The sequence below is a fragment of the Battus philenor genome, unplaced genomic scaffold, assembly GCF_028537555.1.
Source record: "Battus philenor isolate CCGP_79_NKW_IND1 unplaced genomic scaffold, ilBatPhil1.0.hap1 SCAF_16, whole genome shotgun sequence".
Taxonomy (NCBI): Eukaryota; Metazoa; Arthropoda; class Insecta; order Lepidoptera; family Papilionidae; genus Battus; species Battus philenor.
In genome coordinates, this window is record NW_027181678.1 from 6,001,602 (window position 1) to 6,012,500 (window position 10,899).

Below are 10,899 nucleotides of genomic sequence, written 5' to 3' on the forward strand. Positions count from 1 at the left end.
AACATTTTTTTATTTTGTCCGTTTTTGAAATAAATAACTTATTATTTTAATTTTCAGAATTTTTTTCCTTTTAATTTATTTCATTCCCAATCTTTTTAAAATAAAAAAGATACTTGTTACTTTTTACTGTTTCGGATATTTTTATGAAAGCCATACTATAGCGATGGAAATTTAAATAAAGAACGACGAAGGCATCTAACAACCCACGCAACGATCGTTTGGAAGATGGCCGCGGACGCTGCAAGCAAGCGCTCATTAAGCCGAGTGGCAGAGCGTTGCCGCCGGCGCTCGTCGCTTTTATCTACACGAGCTAGGGTTGTATTTACGTAAAATAACATACCGAATCGTTTCTCAGCTTTTAAAATTATATAATTGGGGAACAATATTAGCAAGGGGACAGTTGAGGCAAAGTAAACAAAATTAGTCCCATGTAGATATGGTAACTTTATGAAATAAAAAAAATAAAGGCGATTCTTTACTAGATGCTCCAACGATCTTCTTACCGTGATAAAAAGTTGGCATGTCACAGGCAAACAGAAAAAATAAATAAAAAAATGTCTTTGAAAGGCTACAGTAACCATATTATTTATTGATTTTAATGTATTAATAATAAAGAGAAATTACTAAAAAAATAACACGTACACTGCAGGACTTTAATAACGATATTATTGTTTATTACATTGTAAGGCCTTTTTTGGTTTGACTTTTGACATGAAAGTCTGGCGTCTAAGAATAGGTGTTTATTTTACTCTGTGAGTTATATGAAAAATGTAGAAATATTTTTCCTGTGTTCTCGCAATTTTTGCCTTTTTTTCATCATTAGAACCTTCTTCGAGAATAAACAAAAATTGTCGTATTGATCAAGCGTTTCTCCTACCAATATATTCACCGATTAATTTTTTATTCAAATTGATTGGAGGGTAAAATTTTTATATCAACATATATTTCATTTATTCAAAACTAATACCAAGAAAATTAATGCAACAATGTTTAAAATTTTAAAATATTGTAAATCAAAAGTGTGTATGATTAGGTTGATTGAAGAAATAACAATATATTTTTGTATGAATATACAATTTGCACCCGAAATGAAACACTAAACCACATTAGCTCCGGCCAACTGGCACCCCTGCGCGAAATAACTTTTCGTCATGGGATTCAGAGTCCGTACCAGGGATTTAAGGTTTCATTACTTTGGTGAGAAAGCCCTCCCTACACCATCCAAATACCCCTACCACGAGATAATTAAACGTATGTATCGGTTATTTTTGTTATACAATACAAAGCAACAACAAAATGTTTTCTCAACTCAACTCGTTCAAGTTTTTATTGAAACAAATGACTTCATTTAAACATGATGTAATTCGTAACAATTAAATCTGTCCACTACAATACTTCCGTAATAATAAATTATTATGAACTTTTATGAACCGATCTTACATCCCACAAAATATAAAATATTCAATATTTCAATATTTTTAAAACAATTTTTCGTAAGTTCGGTAATTAGATAAAAACAAGATCTATTATGTCACGTTACCTAACCGTGTTACATTTATTATCTATTTATTAATTGACAAAATTAAAAAAAATTAAAATCACGATCATCATCAATGTTGATTCAATGAAAATTAACATTGTAGTTCACGAACTTAAATAATTTAAGTCGAAGAAAAGTTGTTACTCATTTTCGTGTTTCATTGGTACAGGGCAATTTTCCCCGCTAGAAAACTAAAAGCTCCGGAGTCAAATACGGGTAAAAGAGGGAGCGAAGTGACGCGAGACCTCTAATGTACAAATATTGCGGACGAAATGAATATTTTTGGCCTCCTCGAGTAGGGCGAAACAGCAATAGGTTTTGATTAAGTCACCAAACAAGATGGATACTTTCGAAATATAAATTGTTACTATCCAAACATTTTTTAACATATAGACTTTCTTTTGATCATCATTATTTCTAATAACATTCTTACATTATCTATATAAGATATACTATATAGTTCTTTTGTAAAGATGCTCTGATGATAGATGTCCATCATCTTCTGAAATATTAGAAAATATTAAAATTAAAAATTGATGCATAAAACATACATTACAGCTTATTACTAGAATATTATAAAACTACACTCCGTCTTCCCTTCATGCATTACATCGAGTAATATTTTCTGAAGAATTGTATTTGAGATATATTGAACTTTGTTTTTCATATCTCAAACCGTAAAATAACTAAGTTCAGTAAAAAGCAGCATGTGATTTGAATCGACAGTTGTTCCTATTCGGGGCAATCCCGTATCCACCAAGTCCCAAGTGCCCCGCTAATACTCCATATGGCGCAACACAATGCGCGATGAACAAACCATAGTATAAACAACCAGCCAACGATGAACTCTCGGGGCCAACGCAAGCAACACGCCGACAACGCACGATCAGTGCAGGCAGTGAGGAAGGTAGTGCAAATAACACTGGTGTATTATTCATAGTGCTGCAAGGGCGGAAAAGTTGATGCAACGACATGTGCATGCATTAGGGACGACGCGACAACCAGACACCAACAGCTTAGTCTATTAACTTTACCAACTGGCCTACGCATGTCTTCCTTATTATTAAAGGTCACAGTAATACATAAATAACTTTTAACACTTAAAATTATTAAACTTATTATTAAATGTTACAATTATTTATAACATATACAAACCAACCACACAGTTCTTGACCAAGTCATTTACTATACATGCTGTCCATCTGTAACCATAAAATAACAAATCTCTTGGAATATATATATATATATATATATATATATATATATATATATATATATATATATATATATATATGTGTGTGTTTATTGTAATATTTAGTACTTTTAATATTATTACATATCATTATTTTATGAACTATAAGTGTGTTGTGCATTTTATAATAAATATATAAATTATTACTTAATATTAAATTAGCAGGTACATTATTACCCTTTATGTATTATAAAATACTTCTTTATTCCTGTAAGTCGAAATCACTTCAAATTATCATTAAATTCCAAATCGTTTCTAATCTACTCAAAAGATGTATATAAGAGAATAAGGATAAGTATTAAAGCAGAAGAAAATTGTAGTAATGAAGTATCTTTCAAAAACTTATTACACAGCGTTGAAACAACGCAATTCAGTTCACGATTACCGAACGAAACTCCTTCACTTGACTATATCGATAGTCAAAGTCAACACAAACCATCGGGTTTGTGTTTCAGATAACAATATCTAAAGATTATAATAAATTTAACAGAAAGAGTGTCGCAGAATAGGCTTTGCAATAATGCTATAATGTTAATACAATTACGTACATCCCAAGATGCATTATTTATAAACTAAAATATCTTATTGTATTAAAATGTCACGGATTTTTTAATGATGCCTACTAACAATTCTGTACACAGTTTAAATAAAGGTGAATGGTGGGAACGCCAAGAACTTGCGTACCAAGTGTTTGTGTTTCTCACGGATGTCCCACGCAATTCTCACCTTTGCTCACTGCTCAACATCAAGTTATTTTTTTCTATATAAAGGGCTTATTTCATTGTCTTTTCTTTTGTTTATTAGTAATTTTTTAAAACGCTATATGCATACATATTATCTTGGTTATGGAACAATTAGAAACCAGAGCAGAGACAGATTTACAATCTTTATATCTATTTACCTACATAGCTACAGGTTACAACAAGATAAACAGTATAGTCAATCACAAATTAAGCCCATTTAGAAGTTTGTGATTTTTGTAATTTTTAAAAGTGTGGGTGGTTAATAATATAGATCTCGTGCTGATCATTTCTTTAGAGAATAAGCGATAATTTAAAAATAACGGTGTGATTGTATAGCTGTCTAACCTCGGTTCTTTTGAAGTCGCGCTTGTCTCTATCTTGACGCCACTTTTAACAATAGGCAGAATGTCAAAAGGTCAAATGTATTAACCTCAACGTCGGGTCATTGGTTTTGGTACATACAAAACATGAAACAATTTATTTAACTAGCGAGCGAGACGATGCAGCTGCGTTGTAATAAAATATGAGGATATTAATTTGAATAACAGAAAAACAAATATATAACAAGTTTCACTTAAAAATTATATCTAAATTTAAAATACAATAGCCGAATGTTATTTATTATGTATATAGCTCTCTAATTTAATAGATATTGAAATGAAATCCTTGTTTACATATTATAAATATTCATATAACCTTATTTCAACACTGAATGTTTTAACATTTAACACCTTCGAAAATTTAGATAAACCAAACGCAAAGCTTAACTAATATATCGCCAAAGATAACGCACGTCAACCCGACACCGTACGCACTCTTAAGCAACACTTACAGTCGAATTCACTTCTCGGGCCAAATGTCTCACTTAACGTTAAAAACAAATATCAGATCCGAAGTGTTACAGAAATTATGTTGAAAACATTTCAAAATAGGTGACAGCGCTAAGATAAAACTAAACTAAAAAGTTCAAAATGGTGTTATTACGATAATAACATTTTACGAGAAATGTTGAAATGAATGTGGCACTTCTAATTTTTTAAGATATGAAATACGAAAAATACTTGTGCTCAATCAGAAGAGCAGAAATCTTAAAAATTATGTCTGTATTTGGTTTAGCCTATCACTTCCCTTTGGTTGAAAAGGTTACGTACCTATCGTCATAATACACAAACTGAGGATTATTACAATTTAAATGTAAGTCAATTAGTAAAAAATACTTAATCAGTATAGATACCAGTGAAACGGCCATGGTAGCAATAGGAATGTTAAGCAATGAGTAATAAAAAAATGTAAAATAAAAATATCCTAAAATCGTATTTAACCTGATAGTGTTAACTCTGCTGACTAATGGTAGACGATGTAAGGTGTGACAATAAAAAAAAAACTATCCTAGTGCCCTTTAACGTCGCGGATTTCGGAATTCGGATCTTCACTCGACGAAGCAATAAAAATCATAAAACCAATAAAAGCTAACCAGCATCTAACAATCAAACAAAATTTTTAGTGGATCATCTTGCTTCGACCAAATTTACCAGGTTAATTTCTAACAAAGCGAACTATCAATGGCTAAAGTAAATTATTAAGACAAAATGTAACAACGAAATATAAACATTAATTTAGTAAAATAAAAATAAAAATGTTCCAAAATAATTTATCTGTATGACATACTATAAACACCGCAATAAAAAAGTATTTTTATGAGGGAAGTGGCAAGGCGGCAATGACTAAACCGATGATGTGTTGATAGGCAATAGACGAATAGTCGCACTTATTTACAACGCATAATGGTAGATATGATAGGCGCTTCCAGAAAAAAAAGAAACTACTTTCGATCTAGGACACATTACAGGAAATATAAATCGAAATTTATAGAAATATTAAAAAATCTCGTTTGTTGAATCAAATAAGTTAATATTGCGTGTAACAGAGTAACAAGTATACGTAATTTTATTAATGATATCTCTCTATACATTTAATAAAAACGAACGTGTAAAACCTAACAATTTTATTCACGTATTAACCTATAAATTGCAAAATCATAATTTTTTTCTTTTTTTACGCAATATTATTCTTATATTAAAAATCAATAACTATATTCAAATGAACTTTGATGCAAGTTTGTTATAGGTCGAGTAGAATAAATTATAACCTGCTAACAGATGACTATGCTATGCTAACGGATGAATCGAAAAACGGTTACACTATTCGCAATTATACGTATGTATAATTAGAACTAATGAATAATAGTGAATTAATTATTAAAATATCCTATTAAAAAAATCACTCTACAATCATGTGTAAGTTAGTAGAGCCACGTGTAGACAGAAAGAGCACTAACAAGGCCACGCGACCGCCACACTTCCATTAAAAGCATTTTTAAAATTCTGTTCATAAACATGATACATATTTATTAATTAAAAACTTCTTTTTTTACAATGGTATTTTAAAAAACATTTACCGAACTTTTATTTATTATAACTAGTATTGATTGCATCAAAGCAATTCCGAAGAAACTTTTTTTAAATTATGCTTAAATGACATATCTTGATATTTCAAAACATGTACTACAGGCCCTGTGGCGCAACGGATAACGCGTCTGACTACGGATCAGAAGATTCCAGGTTCGAATCCTGGCAGGGTCGAATTATTTTTCTTTCGAAAATTTTTAATGTTTTTCTACTTTTTTATAAGTCTTAATTAATTGTTTCTTTCCTTTATTTATCTGTGCAGATATTCTGAAACTTACCTACAATTATTTTAAAATAAGATTAATGGTTTTCTAGTCTTCAATTTACAATAATATTCAAGAAGAGGTTGTTTGAGAATGTTTAAAATGTCAACTTTTATATAGAACCGTAAAAATATACTGGCGAATTGTAAGTTAAAGGCAAATACTTGTAAATGGTATAATTTGTTGAAAGAACTATCTATCCGCACGATAAGCGTCGATAACATATTTCTATCCTCTTCGTCTTATCTTTAAAACTCCAAAGTGACAAAATATTTGAATTGTTTCAACAAAAACGAGTAAATTTATAGACTGTCAAAATATTTATTTATGAGAAGATATTTTCTGGCTTTTTGAATTGCACTTGAATTTATTTCTATTACAATTTAAGTTTTTTTTGGAAATTTTCAAATCAGCTTTACTTAACATGTTTTACTGTAATATTAAGTCCTCCTTGCAATCCTTATTTATGAAGTAGTCGCAATGCTTGTAAGGAATAATTTAAAAATGCTTAAATGCTTACATTAAAAACATAATTTTATTATTTTAAAACCAATTTTTTTCACCGTTACGCTTTTTATACTTAAATAATTAAACATACATGGCATTTAGCGCATGTGATACGTACGAAAAATCCTTGGACTTGTTCATCATACAACAATGAGATGTACATATTTTTGTAGCATGAAGTATATTTTTATAAAGGCATCGATAATATGTATAAGACTTTTTAAACTATTTTTTTATTAAATAGAAGGAGACCTCTCTAATACTAATATACGAGTAGATATGCCTTTTTAGGTATTGATAAATGACGTTTGGTCGTTGATATTCGTATCATCACTGGGTTTGAGGTGCCAAGGTGCTGAAGGCTAGAGCATAAACCAGTGCAGCAAGCACGTGGGCTGGAGAGCCTGGGATCGGACCATTACATTATTTATTTCACACGAGTTCTTTCATCTCTTAGGCGAATGGCACATAGTCGATTAATTATATTACATCAACGTTAGATACAATAGCGAGGAGAATATGTGTTAGGTTAGGATAAGGTTCTGGAGTAAATCTATGGTCTTAGTCCAGTAGAGGGTATCCTACAGCTGAAATGACCAAGGTATAACTAAAAACTAAAAACCGTGTTTTTTTTTTCAATTTAATTGTATCACATTTAAATTTAAAAAAATCTTTTATTATTCTATTATACCCACCATAACCAAGATCCTTGTAACACTATCAACTTATCTTCCTTCATTTCAATAACTAAAGCGGTCGTCAAGTTACCCATACATAATTTAAATGTTACAGTCATTCAAATAAAAAATTAACAGCTGCTTTACGAGTCCCGGTTGTTATCACTTCGGGGTCAAGAGCGTGCCTTCCGCTGATAACGCGTAGAGATAAACAACCGGAGCCAACACAGCATCCAGAACCGGGCCAAAGTTATTTATAGACTCAAAATAAAGTGTTATTACAAAATATAGCGGCAAAACCCTTAGATAAGAGAGGACACGTTAAAGTAAGTTTTTATGAATGTTTACCATTATGATAAGACTAGTTCGAAAACTAGTAGTGTTGCCGTAAAATTTGTACTTCCCGGGATAGTTCTCTGTTTCTGACAGCATAATAAGCTTAAATATATATACAATAAGTATTTTCATTAACCTTTCCAGTTTTTAAGTATTCAACATATATATATTTTTGTCATTCACAATGACAACTTTACAATAAATACATTCGGAGATTTTAGACTTTGTACTGGCTTACTGAAGTGTAATATTTTGCTCTTAAGAGGCCTGCTTTTGCTCATTGTTAACCGTAGGACGAATATTTAAATTGTGACCAGAATTAGGAAACTTTAATTGATTAATTATTACGCACATGTTCTGTAACAGTGCTAGCGTCATTGATGTTCACTTCAGACGTTTCTGTACACGATACCACCAATCCATGTTATCTCTCCGAAACAGTTTACTACCGCCATGGAAGATGCTCAAGCTCCTGGAATGGCAATGCTGGGGCTTTAAAGTTCTGGAATGGAGACCATGGGCAGGTAAGCATAAGGAAGGACGTCCACTTTCATAGCGGAGAGATGGCATTATTAAAGTCGTTAGAAAATGCTGGATGCAGGTCGCTTCCAACCAGTCTTATAGCAAATCTAAGGACCAATGTCCAGTATTATTTTAATAATTACATTTTGAGGCATTTTACATTCTCCAAGTTTGACATCTAATTATACCTTGTCATTTCTAATATAGATATCAGTTGATCTCGGTCCCTTTCTTGTACATATTGCTTGCTTTCGAACTAATGAAACAAATTAGTGAATTAACTGACGTCACTGTTTCTGTGCAAGTATAAGTGTGTGTTTACTTTCAGAAACTATGAAGAAATCTTTACTAGAATCTCTACCACATCATTGAAAGTTATCTTGTATCTATGATTTTGACAAACGTTCTTGGTTTTATCTTTTCCAATAATAGCATATACATAGATTGTTGTATTCATTCTATTTTGATAGTACGTAGTACAGTACATATATACAGTTGCCGATGGTGTGTCTCTGAAACAAAAAAAAATTACTAAGATTATGCGTTTTGTCAAAGAGAGGAGCTTCATCTATTGTTATTTGATGGGATTACGTTAATCATTCGAAACAGTGACACAATTTAAATGAGGCATCTGCTAAAACTGAACTAAACGTCTTTTAAAAATCATGGATCCTCTACGGCAAGCAGACGTGCGTCGTGCTCCTATGCTACATTCATCCCTCGGACTAGATAATCGGGGAGGGTATTTTTCTATGTTTACAAGAGAACGTTTCGATTTTAAATATTTCCTCAGCTTTAAGTCCCTTCGCATCACACGGCCGGCAAACATCCTGTCCGGGAACAAATATTGGAGCGCTCGTCATTCATCGCGTACTCCGGACATCGCGGACTCGTGCTAAACGCCTATGTACTTTACACTTATCTCTTCTATTTGTTACGTTCATTTTCAACTTTCATCTTTGTCACTTGAGTCATTCCATTTTGCTTTATTACTGTTTAAGATATACAGACTGAATTGATAAAAGTCATCAGGGGTGATTTTAATATAGCCCAGTTGCTGTCAAATTATGTATGATATATTCTATCCTAAAATTAATGGTTTCCGAAATAATATACAACGTAAAATACGTTGTAAAAAGCGCATTTTCTAAATTCGGATTATTATCTTTAACATCTATGCCCAATCACTCTGTATACCTCCATCATTATTTCAGCCGTAAAACGTACACTCTTGAACATACGCCTCCTTTGTAGATTTTTACCAGAACCGACTGGAAGTGATCCGCATTCAGCATCTTCTGCCGGCTTTAACAATATCTAGTATATATATTTAAAAAATTTTTTTCTTCGTAATAATACATGGCCTTGAAGAAGTTTTTGTTAGCATTCTTAATGATTTTAATGTTTATTGCAATCAACATAAATATTAATTGAGAATATGTTATTCATTCTTAACTATCCAAAAATCAGATGTTTCAGAAATAAAAAAGTAGTATTAGCTTTTACACAACCAAACACTATGTTTGAAATATTAAAAAAAAATGCTTAACATGTTATCGACTCAATTTCATTATCATTTCAGTCGCAGGACGTCCACTGTTAACAAGCCTTCCTTATACGTTTCGAAAAGGACCGGCTGAAAGCTATTAAAACTTCTTAAGGTTTAATATTACATATTTTTCAATTACTTTTATCATAATTATTCGTGTCTATAAAGTTTTTACCTTGTGGGTTATCTGCGCTCTATATACTAGTAGATTTTTAATTAATCATTGTTAATTGTAACCATTACCACCAAAAGCGGTTATTTATTTAAAAAATCAAAATGTAAACATATTTAAAAAGGAATGTCTAGCAATTTATTTTTATACAAATGAGGATAAACATGAATTCTACTTCCATTGATCACGTCATAACTTTAGGAAAAATTAATTAAGTTTATTAATATTTTATGCACAAATTGTTCAGTTTCATTAAATTTTAGGCCTGCAGACGAATCGGTTGAATTGCGTCGACTTACACTCGATTTGTACTTAAACTCCGAAAAAAATTTAATTAAACCTACATGGTTTAGCAAAATTGGTCCAAATCCGCAAATTAGCAAAATTTGGTTTGTGGAGTATTGTTTCGATTTCCATGTGACTTGTGTGAATCGTCTTATAAATAAGACTCTTGTTAAAAAATACTATGCTGCAATGGTGTTCAAATTGATATGCGATGATTTTTATTTAACTTTTTATCAACAAAGGCACGTACAGTGTAGCCCTCTTGTTATGAAACGGCGTGCCGACACGAGCGCTGACAAGCGCACTGTCAAGTACCTTTCAACTTTCAAGTGCTACAGAGCGAAGATCAGTTATCCAATAAATAAAACAAAGTTTCTAGAAGTCTACTAAACTAAAACACACTCTATTACCGTTGCATATATCCAGTTGTAGACTTTTTGCATTTGATATCATGATATGAAAACAGACTGAACTGTTGCTATGGCAATAAAAGTATAACCTAAAATAATACATTTTTGTATGACAAAAAAACATATTTCTTTGTTTATGAATTCTATCTAACTTTAATAACCTACCAGACTTCTC

General features: G+C 31.4%; 1 non-coding gene across 1 annotated transcript; it reads left to right on the forward strand.

Annotated features, from left to right (window-relative positions):
* Nucleotides 1-6,104: 6,104 nt before the first annotated feature.
* On the forward strand, nucleotides 6,105-6,177 carry TRNAR-ACG (transfer RNA arginine (anticodon ACG)). Its single transcript has one exon. It is a non-coding gene; the product is annotated as a tRNA-Arg (tRNA).
* The last annotated feature ends 4,722 nt before the right edge of the window (nucleotides 6,178-10,899 follow it).